Source organism: Equus przewalskii, chromosome 3 (assembly GCF_037783145.1).
Source record: "Equus przewalskii isolate Varuska chromosome 3, EquPr2, whole genome shotgun sequence".
Lineage (NCBI taxonomy): Eukaryota > Metazoa > Chordata > Mammalia > Perissodactyla > Equidae > Equus > Equus przewalskii.
Window position 1 is genome coordinate 104362872 of NC_091833.1, and position 12439 is coordinate 104375310.

At 38.2% G+C, this 12439-nt stretch overlaps 1 long non-coding RNA gene across 2 annotated transcripts in view; it reads left to right on the forward strand.

Annotated features, from left to right (window-relative positions):
* Positions 1-12439, forward strand: part of LOC139082354 (uncharacterized) — a 96995-nt gene that overhangs the window by 30367 nt on the left and 54189 nt on the right. For both annotated transcript variants that reach the window (XR_011538266.1, XR_011538267.1), the window contains exons 2-3: positions 769-875; positions 11393-11528. This is a non-coding gene — a long non-coding RNA (uncharacterized lncRNA). The remainder of the gene's footprint in view (positions 1-768; positions 876-11392; positions 11529-12439) is intronic.

A 12439-nucleotide genomic window follows, 5' to 3' on the forward strand; every position in this document is an offset into this window, starting at 1 on the left:
TGAGAAAAACATCAGCCAAATCCTAATTGAGGGGCATTATGCAAAATACTTGACTAGTAATCCTCAAAACTGTCAAGCTCCTGACAAACTTGGAAATCTGAGAAACTATTACAGCCAAGAGGAAACTTAGAAGATTAAATGTAATGTGGCATATCGGATGGGATTCTGGAACAGAAAAAGGGTGTTAGAGAAAAACTGAGGAAATCTGATTAAATGTGGAGTTTAGTTAATGACGATATATCAACTTGGTTTATTAATTGTGACAAATATACCATACTAATGAAAGATGTTAATAGTTAGAGAACCTGAGTGTGTGGTATATGGGAACTCTCCATACTATCTTTACAGTAATTCTACAAATCTAAAACGTTCTTAAACAAAAAGCTTATTTAAAACCTAAGTCTAGAGGTCAGAGACAGAGAAGTCAGAGATTCAAAGCACAAAACATGTTTGATGTACCGCTGCTGATTTGAAAATGGAGGAGCCATGTGGTGAGGAATGAGGATGACCTCTGGGAACTGAGTGTAGCCCCTGCCTAACAGCCAGCAAGAAAATGGGGACCCCAGGCTTACAACGACAAGGAACTGAATTCTGCCAACAAGAATGAGCTTAGAAATGGATTTTCCCCCAGAACCTTCAGATAAGAACTCAGTCTGTCCAACATCTTGATTTCAGCCTGAGGACCTTGAATAGACTGCCATACAGAATGTTGAGTTAATAAACAGATATTGTTTTAAACCTCTAAGTTTGTGGTCATTTGTTATGCAGCAATAGAAAACTGAAACAGAGAGAGAATGAGAAACACATCCATCTTCTTTCTACCCACCTACCATATGTGGACTTCTTGCATTGGTGAGTGTGAAAGAAGGAAGCAGGTAAGTTTGACTTAGCTCATTCCTCACTCTTTTGGGTCAGCCTTCTGCTGAGAGGGCAAATTCTGGTCTTTTCTCCTTGGTATGGTGAGCTAACCAGGGCTGGGTCTGCCTCTGCAAGGGAGTGTCTACAGTTGTGGGATTAAGTTAGAGGAAGGGAGAGAGAAACTTTGAATACATGATAGCAGTTACAAGCCATGTTTGTTTTTTTTCCATATCTACTTTCTTAGTAATGAAGTTTTTACTTTGATCAGAATCTTTATGGCTCCCATATCTTAATTCTCAACTCTTTCTGGACTAGAGAAGGCAAGACAGGCTTGTTTATTAAGGTGTTATTTTCAGGAAGTCAAAAAGAAAGATAAAAGAAAGACTCTTCCTTAAAAAAGATATTACTCTCATTATAACTATCAAGGAAAGTGGGGTCAGGCTATTGAGGGCTATGAGAACCAGCATGAAGCATTCTGATTTAATGAAATAGAATCTTTTTTCTGAAACAAAGGTGTGACATTGAGAGTGAGGTTTCAAACCGATTAGTTTTACAGTGCTATGCAGTCTGGGGGTAGGAGAGTGGGGAGTAGGGATGAAGTGTGTGGAAACAATTATGTCTATGCAAATATTATAGAAAATAAAATCCTTACCTTTGAGCTTCATATAAAAACTGATCTCGGCTCAAACTGCACTCACTTAATAAGCAAGAAGAAAGAATGGTACAAAACATAAGACTGACTCCTTAAAAGCTTGAGACAGGCATATGTGCTTATGAAAGTTGAATTTTTGCCAACTAGCTTATAAAAAATAAAATGTCATCTCACTACTCTTAGCACTTGCAGCTGTATTTTTATTTCCATTCGTGGGAAATGATTTTCGAAGAATTTTTCATAACAGTCAAATTCAGCAAAATACAATATCTAAGCGTCATTTAGAGGCCTCAAGTTATTAAACGTGGTGGTCATATAATCCCTCAAAAAGGTACATTTATCTTGAATAGCTGGCTTTTCTCATCTAAAGTGTGAAAGTTGGCCTATTATACTAAACATTGTGAATTTTTAATCACTCTAAACCATGAAGCCCCGTTGGTGAAATTTTGGACACTGACACTTAAAAGCTAATAAGGAAAATGCTTCTCTAAATTTCCTCTCTTATAGAATTAAAACATTTTAGATGCCATTTCAGTCATAGATATCTCTCTAGGGCCATGGTCACTCTGATGTGTCACAGAATTGCAAACACAAATCTAATTGTTATCAGCAGTCAGATTCCAGATTCAATTTACAGGACGGGTGGAGGTTGATAGTGCAGGGAAACCAAAACATTTCCCAGTCCCAGCTACACTCCACAGAATTATACCTACTAGTTTCATGGCTTTCTCTGTACCCTCCCACAATGCATTGCAATGCTGCTCATACTTCTCCCTGAGATACACTGGTATATTACAAAATTCTTGATTCTCTTTCACTGAGAGCATCAGGTTTCCTGAAACTTCTCCAGGCTGGAAAAGCAGCTAACTTTTAGCTAACATGTAGCTCTAGACGTTATAGGATAGTAGTTAAATGGATAAAATATAGCATTAGATTTCCGGATTTCAAATCCTGCTTCCACCACGTAATATCTCTATGACCTTAAACCACTTTATTTACTTCTGAAGGCCTCATTTTCTTCATCTGTTGACTGGGGTAAGTGAAATGGAGCTAATAGAGCAATATCTTCCACCTCAACAAGTTACTTTTGGGAACTTGACACATAACTGGATAATCTATGCATTAATCAGAGTTCTCCAGAGGAACAAAACCAACGAGATACATAGATATGGAAAGAGATTTATTATAAGGAAGTGGGTCACATGATTATGGAAGCTGAGAAGTCCCGAGATCTGCAGGGTCAGTCAGAAATCTGGAGATGAGGAGACCAATGGTTGAGGTCTAGTTGGAATCCGAAGGCCTGAGAACCAGAAGAGCTGAAGATGTAAGTCCTGACCAAAGGTCAGTAAGGTTGAGGTCCAGGAAAAGCTGATGTTTCAGTTTGAGTCTGAAGGTAGCAAAAAATGTTGACGTCCCAGTTCAAAGGCAGTCAGGCAAGAAGAATGCTCGTTACTCAGGAAAGGGTCAGCCTTTTTGTTCTATTCAGGCCTTCAATTGATTGGATGAGGCCCACTCCCATTAGGAAGGGCAATCTGTGTTACTCAGTCTATCCATTTAAATGTTAAGCTCATCCAGAAACAACCTCACAGACACACTCAGAATAATGTTTGACTAAATATCTGGACACTCTGTGGCCCAGTCAACTTGGCATATAAAATTAACCGTCACCATCTATGTAAGGCACACATTCTATTGCTAGGAACATGCTTAATAATGATAATCATTCTTTTTCATTAACTCTTAACTGGAATGCATAATTTATTTCTAATATTTCCCAGATGAACATTCATAGTCACATTTTATAGTTGAGAAACACAGATGTTTACAATGGATAAGTATCTTTTCCAAGATCACGCAGATATTATGTAGCAGAGCTAGAATTCAGAATTCAGAACTCTCTGGCTACAAAGCTCATGCTCTTACAACTAAATCACATTGCCCATCTTTCTTTTTAAATAAAGAGCAAACTGAGAAGGCGAAAATCAGAGCCCAGAAATCTCCCTCCAAGTTCTATAGGATCTGGTGCAGTTCCATGCCAGTGTACACATTTATATATAACCATGTGTGAAACATCTATGCCATTTTTCTGAGAAGTTGAGTAGGTGGCATGTATTTCAACAGCTCATCTCCACCAAATGAGAGCTATAATATATATTTAAAGATGATGTCAGTCTTTCTAAATATAATTTTCAACTGTGCTGGGAAAAATATAAACTGCAGCACTGTAATAATCAACATATAAATAGCTCCCACATCTTTGCCATGCAAATTTGGATGATATTATGGAAGAGGGCTATCAAAATGGCCTTCTGTTACCATGCTTTCTGCAACCAGTGAGCAGCTGGGATTGATGACATTTTTAGTTAAAGCCAGTTTGGAAAGGCTTTTATCCCAGGGAGATAAGCTAAAACCTCAAAATAAAACAATCCTAAACTGCCAATGTTTGATTGGTTTGAAGTTGGAACAGTGGTATTAAATGCTTGGTTTTCTCACAGTTTTAGATAAAAAATACACAGCTTTCCATTGCCCTTTGACTGCTGACAAACTGAACCTCCAGTTCTTTTTGTTGTGGGCATTTCCTCCACCTGGCAGGGCTCAGGATGCCCGATCCCTCGTCTCCAGGGCTGAGAATGTTGTCTCATGTAGCCTGAGCACCTGTTGGGCTTCCTGGACTGACAGTCCATCTGGAGGATGCAGTAAACACCACGACCGTGGGATGAGGTAGAAACACTGGTGATCTCATCACTACCCAAGCCCATTAGGGTTCCTTTTGAAGAAGCAGAAATTCCCACACATCCCTGTCTCAGATGCAAGACAGGACTCTGGGGAAACCGTTTCGTTTGGAATGTTGCAGATTCCAGCTGATGATGAGTAGGCATTTATATGGCAGAGGTCACAAACAGTTCACAGCCATCTCTGACTTTGAGGCAGAATTTTTGCGGGCAACACAGTGTTGTATTTTCTAACTTGGATACGTTTAGATGAGGAAGATGTTTCATATTCCCCCAGACTCTACATCCCATACTGTCTCATATGCAGTCAGGCTGACATCTTTATATTACCCGCCTGACTCCTTCAGGCATTTGAGTTTGGGCCTGTCTTATATGAGACTTTTGCTATTGAATAACACTGTAGATGAGGTATTAATCAAAACTATGTAAACAATAAGTGATTTAGATATAGAACTTTTCATTTGATCAAGGAAGGCATAAACACAGGCACAGTGGAAGAGAAGTGCCTCTAGGAACGGCAGCAGAGATGTAAGGGTCTTCTCTGTGGGATGAACCACAACTCTGCCCTTAGCTCTTTCAGTTTGTTACACAGTCTCATGGAATGTAGAATTCCTGTCTTTAAGTCAAAAAGCTTTTGCTTCGTTCTGAGCTCTGTGCTTTAAGACATGTTACTTTTCGTTTTCTGTGGTAGATTTTACTTTCAACCCTTTTCCCCTCCAAAATAACCACAATAATTCTTCTTATCACTATATGCACACTCCCTTGAAATGCAACTTTGCCATTCCTCCTATCATGACCTGGCTTGATTTCTCTACCTCTTAAATCTGAGTATGGCTATGTGGCTTGCTTTAGCTAATAAGGTATTAGAAAATTTAACATCAGCAGAGACTTGAAAAGTACTTGCTCATTGAGGCTTTACCTCTCTTGCTGTACTTGAAAACTTGAAACCACAACATGAATGAGCCCAAGGTAGCCTTTCTGAGCGGTCACATAGAGGAGAGCTGAGCCTCCCTGACCAAAACCTAGAAACGACTAGACATGTGAGTTAAGCTCTTGAAGACCGTCTAGCACCTGATGACAGCTGACTCCAGAGATCAGCTGAATTAGCTCACACCAGAAGAGCTACTTTTCGGACTCACAAAATTCTGAGATATAAAAGGAGCTTGTTGTTTTAAGCTATTAATTTTTGGAGTGGTTTGTTACGTAGCAAAAGTTAGCTGACACATGTAGAATGAGATTAATAATAACCACCTTGCAGTGTTACTGTGGGAATTATAAATAATATATATGAGAGGCTGGCCTAGGGAAAGTTTCCCATAAATGACAGCTATATTATTCATTAATTATCAGTCTGAATGAGCTCCTGAGCCCCTTAATGTTAACCCAAATTGAGTTCTGCTCTTATTTTCCTCTTCTTGAAAATTGGTCTTGACTCCTGATAGTTCTTGATTCTGATGAACTGGTTTTAGTGTTGTTCAAAATGACAGTATATCCCCCTTTGATACTTCATTTCCATCATAGAAGCTTAGAGAAAAAGCCTCAAACCATAGCCCTGACCGTCTGGAAGTAAAATTAACAAAAAAGTTAAGCAGCAGTGATTCTCATCAAGTCAGAAACTGAAATTCAATCTTGGTGTTAAGGCTCAATAAATTAAGTTGTTATAGTTGAAGAAATCCTTGGAGAGTATCTATTTTATTCAAGCTATGCAAGTATGTTACTGTGCATAAAGGTGGATGAATGTGCCTACTTCTTATCCACCAAGATGTCAGAAGTTACTGGAGTGGGTTTATGCATATGTAGTTATTGTATAACACAAACTATATAGGATGCTCTAACAGAGCATACGAATGCATCATAATAAGAAAACAGGAGTGGAGATTAAGACGAAGATAAGAGATCTTACCATGGTAAAGACAGGATTGAGTAGGTTCCTTGAATGTGTTAAGCAAGGCATTATTAGGCTCATTTTTTTAACAGATCTAAATCAAATTGGCTCAAAAAGTAAAAACATAAAACAAAGTCAGTGTTTCACATGCCTAAAGAATCTAAGGTAGCTTTGACTTCAAAGCATGGCCAGATCCACAGGCTCAAAGATATCATCAGGACTCGCTATCTCTCAGCTCTCTTCTTTGTTGGCCCCATTCCTTCTCAGGAAGCATGGTTTCCAGAAACGTACTGAGTCTCAAATCCAAGTTTGTAACAAAGTGATTGCTTCTTAAAAATTCAAATAAAATGAATTTTAGGTCTGACTCTCAAGCCCAAACTGGATCATATATTCGTCCATGAACCAGCCCCTAAAAGTGAGAATGGGGTCAGTCTATCCATGCCCCAGAGTCAGAGAGTGGGAGTGGGGAGGATGAGCTTACCAGAAGAAGGAGGGGAGTGTGGGCCCTCAACTTCTAAAGCAAATAACCCTCATTTTGGCACAGTAGAATCTTTCCTTTGGGCAGCAGCTGGGTGGTTGGGTCAGGGTACTTTCTCTCACAGTTCAGCGGATTGACACTTTCAATCAGAAATGAACATACCTTTACTAATTTTTTTCTTTATATCCAATCTCATTCAAGAAGCTGAAGCAGCCATTTTGATGTGTTTGATTTTGTTTCAGAGATGAAGAAGCAGATTTGAAAGACCACTGTATGTGTTGTTAATCTTGTGCATTATATTTCAATAGTGCATTCCTCTGATTTCACCAAACAAAGACAGGACAATCCCTGGAGTCTTAGCAACTCGGTGGCTACTCCTACTGAATTATGTATTTGGCTCACTTGCAGAATGAAGTAATCATACGAAGCCTGGTACAGACTGGTTTGAAGTAGAATAAATATGAGTGAACTCATCCAACAACATGCCTGAGGAAAAAAAAATTATCTCTTACTTTTATTGCTAACTCAAAACAAGCCAGAATTTGAATGGTGCCACTTCATATTCCACTAGGGAATAGGAGGTGGGACTATAAACAACCAAGGAGAGGCAGCATTCAGAAGGTGAAAACTAGACATGACTGCAGGCAGGACCCAAGAATAAAATAGAAAACAGAAGTAGACAAGGAGCCAGAAAGGACCCCAAAATGAAATAATCAATCATTCAGGAAACACACACAGGTGCTGAGAATCTAGTAAAGTTTAAAGGATTAGATGGACTGAGGACAGAAGGCCTCAACCAAGGGGCAAATTTCAAAATGAGAGTGTTTGGGGCCCAGGCAACCTCATGTTTTGTGGTGGTTTTTGTGTTGGTGCTGATCCCACAAGTTGGATCAGACTGTGACTGTGGCAGCATGTGAGCTGCATTAGAGAGAGGTGAACAACAGAGATGGAATAGTGGAAATATCCCACTTCTCACTGCCATTGACTCCTTCCTCCACATCAGACACACACACCCCTCCCACACTCCCACTCTACACATACGCTCAGATCTCCTGCTTACTATCTACTTGTTTTTCAAAACGCAGCTGAACATCACATTCTCCAAGAAGGCTTCCACAGCTAACCCTATCTCATTATGAGTTCCCATGATATTCTCCCATCATATTATTTACTAATTGTATTTTATTTAATTTTTCATCCGTCTGCTTCCAGAATCCAGGGACCATAAATCAATTACCATCATATCCTCAGGATCTAGAATACTGCTCATTCAGTTTTTAATAAATCACTAAGTTTAAGCTGAGTTCAACCCAAGTAGTAACACCAGAGTGATATCCATTTGTGCAATGACTAAAAGAAGAGTACAATTCCATTATTTTCCATGCTTTCCCTTGTGCCAAATGAAACCTATATCCTTGGACCCTTAGGCACAGATTCCAAAATACTTTAACATATGAATTTATACTATTTATGGGCAGACTTTTTTGTTAAATAAAATGAATTCCCCAATGCCAAGAATACATCAACAATTAAATACACCCTTTTGTATTTGATAGTTCTTTTCTAGATAAGGTAAAATAATTTCCCAGGCATGATGTCATTCTTGTTTGGAAACAAATTATGAGAAGTCAGAGTTCTGTGACATTAAACAAATCACCTCACCTCATATATAAAACAAGTGGATCCATGCCTGCTCTATATTTCTATGAAGCCACACGATCTTCACAATTCTTCACAGGCTTAGACATTTAAACAAACGTGTATTTTTTTAAAGATTAAACATTACATAAAATATTATTGGTGAACTCAGCTTTTATTTATAAATTTGTCCTTAATCTTTAATCACACTGGAATCTTCCAAAGGAATATTCAAAATAAACACTTTTCTCTACTGAAGTAGTTCACATATTTAATGAGAGATGAGAACATTTGGCTGTGGATGGAGATCTCTGGGTTTTCATCCTAGTGATTCTGAGTCAGTTGATTGGGGGTTGAGCCCAGGAATCTGAATTTTTAAAAAGCATCCCAGGGGTATTGATTCAGATCATCTGTCACAGACTGTGCCTTGAGTACCAGTTTGTTTCCTTTCTTCCTGTCTTCTGTATATTTGTCTCTTATTCTCTCACTATCCTTTCACACATTCTGGATACAATGGCTGGGACTTAAATACTACTCAATAGATGTTGACTAGAAAGGAGGAATGCATATGTTAGAGAATGAATGAATGTGTGAATGAACAAATGAATCAACTAACGAACAACTGTAAGTCTCTTCAAGGAGCACTCATGGTTGTTTTTCTAGTACTCCACATATTTAGGGACTGTCCAGCCTCAGGTCAAGACCAGCACTAGCACAGCCTTGCTGAAGAAAAATACCAGCTAAGAGTGTTGTTAATAAGTCCGAGAGGGAAGAAGACATGATCAGAAAGCAGTTAAGAGAGGGGCCCACAAGAGATTGTTAGCAGAGGCTGACGTCCTAACATATAATAGGCAAGAACTGCCATTAGGAATGAGCCCATGGGAGGCAGCTGGTTCTTTGCCTCAGCTAATTTAGTTTCCAGTTAAGAAAGTTACTGGCCATACAAGAAACTGTTTTCTGGGTTGAGCTGGTTTAATTTGAATGTCTAGTTGGATAAGCTGCTTGTTAACTAGAGTGGTGTGGAATCATGGCATGGAAACAAAACATAGGTAATAACAATGAGTATACAACTAAGTTGGTTTTAAAAAAAACTGGTGTTAAAACAAAGAGAAATTAATATTTAGATTTTACATATGTTACGGCATAAAAAAGTGGAAATACTAGAACCTTTTTCTAGAAATGATACTTGTTGAGTGTGCCTTCAGAGTGTGGGTGTGACTAGACGCTTCTGTGGGTTCCACCCCCAAGCTGTCTTAGACTCATTTTCACTGGTTGTTAATGGTTGTCTTACAGTGCCTAACAGGTCTTGATCCAAGAGGATACCTGCTTTCTTTCCTGCTGTCACTACAGGTCCATCTTCAAGTTGACTCTCCCTGACTGTGGAAGGCTATTGGTTTTAGCAAGTGGTCTTCAATTTTCCCACCAGTGTTGAAGCCACCTGGATTCTTTGCAGCTGACCTCTGAGCTCGGCTCTCCCCTTTTGACGTGATTTCTGTCCATTACTCCTCCCTCCAAAGTGATAAATCAAGTAGCTCTTTTGAAGAAAATGAAGGACCCTTGCACTCTCACTCTCATTCAATCTGGAAACTTCAGGAATATCTTTGACCCTCTTTTTGCCTCACTCTTATTTACCAAGGCTTGCCTTTTAAAATTACTTCTTGTTTCATTCCCACTATTTTCACCTTAGTGCTGGCCTGGATTAACCCTTCCCGAACAATAAGCAATTGCAGTAGCTTCCTAATAGGTTTGCCTGGCTTCTACCCACATTCATGTACCCCCTTCCTGAATCTCAGAAGACATTTTTAAAAACATTACTTTTCTCTCATCAACATTTTCATTGGAAATGTGCAGGTGAATTCTACAATGCTCATTTAAGTTGACTTTGATCAACATTTACCGAGCATCATTACTTTCTGGACATTATTGTAGGACACATGGAAGATACACAGTTGGATTATGGAGCTAACAGTAGAAACAGACTCATAAAATCTATTTAGGTAATGTGCAATGGGTATATAAAGGCAGGGGTAGAGCTAGAGGTCGAGGAAAGTCTTCCAGAAGAAGAGACACTGAGATGAATCTGAAAGGACGAATAGGAGATGGTACAGTGAAGGGAGCAAGGATGTTTAGCAGTGGGTACAATATGAACAAAGGCATGGAGGAGAGAATGGACAGAGTTCTGGAGGTAGTTTGAAGCTAGAGTAGATATTTCAACTCTAGGCAGGGATGGGCAAGAGATACAACCAGAAAAGGGTCAGATCATGGAAGACTCCGTCTGTCAGGCTAAGGAGGAGAACTTTAGCATTATTTGAAGCTAGTCCTTAAGTAGTTCTCAATGCAGTCCTCATATCTGCAGGATGGGTGGCAAGGGGAGGGCTTAAAATTTATTAACGTGAAGATGATATGTAAAGCCATAAGATAAACATGACCTTTTCAGATGACAGATAATTCACAATATTACTTTTATGTTGCAGTAAACAGATATTTGTATACATTATAAAATTCGTTTGAATTTCTTTAAAACATAGAAATCAAAAAAAATCAGGGTTTCAGTAGGTTACATTAGGTTAGATCCTATTATCTCCTAATCATTTGCTCTCTTGTGCTTTTAAAGAGAGGCTCAGAGATCTTGGAACTAATGGTTACAATAAAAATGCTACTGGTCACTCTATCTTGGGGAATGAGCCAAATGTAGGTGCATAAATGGGAGTCAGAGTTGTTCCTGACTCTATAGCAATGCAAGTTTCCTGTATGCAAGCCTGCACATTTTTATATTTGCAAGGTTTGTTACTGTCATCACATCCCCAAATAGTCAGTGATTTAAAAAAATGAAAAGATTCATAGATCATAGTTAGATAAAGAATAAAGATAAATAATAATTGATGGATGGATAGCTAGACTGATAGAAGTTGGAGGGGATGAATGAGAGAAATTCAGAAATATGGTACCAACTTGTGCTATTCTTCCTTTTTCACGTGCCTTTGCATAACTCTTTTACCATTAGAATGTCCTATTACAACTTTTCTTGGCCCAATAAAGACACAAACTCAATTCTTATACCTCTTTGAATGCTTCAGAAAAAAAAGAAATAAATTCTCTGGAATTTTTAATGATTATTTTATGCATCACAAATTTGTTTCTTCTCACAGAAAGCCTTGATGATGGTCATATTTTCATTCATCCATAATGCAGCCTTTGCGCAAGTTGAAAGACCGTTGAGAACAGGAATGTTATCTCACCCTTCACAGCCCAAACAAAGCCTAGCACTGGATCTTGCCAGAGGTGGTGAGTAGTGGATTTCATGAATAAATCATGAACTGTTTTCAGTTCACGATTTTGTATTGCATATACTGTGCTAAGTTCTGGTGATATAAGATGGCTAGAAAGCAATTGTAGATCTTGAGGTGCTTACTGATTTCATCTAAGAATAACCTTTAACAGATTCCACAATTTTACTTTGACATTCCCACTAATGGCTTTATATTCTCGAGAAACTCTTTTTATAGGGGTCGTGGTTTCCTCGAGAGTGAGGTGTAGATGATAATATCCATAGCAGAGTGAAGCTCTTTACATTTAGCAATAAATCATATGAAAATCCTTCAAACAAGGAAGAAATGAATATATTTCAAAGTTATTGGATAATTTCTCTCTAGTACCTTGAAGTGCAAGTCTAACTTTTAAGTAGACAATATAATGAGTCCATTACTGTGGTTGCCTTTTAATTATATTAGTGATGTAGTCCAGATTGAATTCTGGGAGATGTACAAATAAATACAATAGACCTTGATGCTTATTCATTCCCAACTAAGGTCTGCATTCTAAAGGCTGCTGAAGCAGCAGATCCCGTATATTTTGCATTATCATGCCATATATTGAAAAAAATATGTTTGAGACTGTATTTTAGTCTAGAAAATTTCTAGGATAATTGCATTAGTTGTTCTAATTATGCAATTAGAATAATTTACAATTGTAGCAGGTTCTTTTTTATAACTTTTCAAAGTATACTCATATCCACTATTTAATGGTATTAATAAAGATATTTATACATAGTTAAAATGCTATTTTATAAGTAGCATAAGGATTGTTTTGACTGACTGATGCTGATATTAAAAAATAAGGATATGGAGTAGTTGAGAACCAGAATAATATGCAGTGGAATCACCAGCATATGAGCAGAGGAAATGGATCTGTATGTC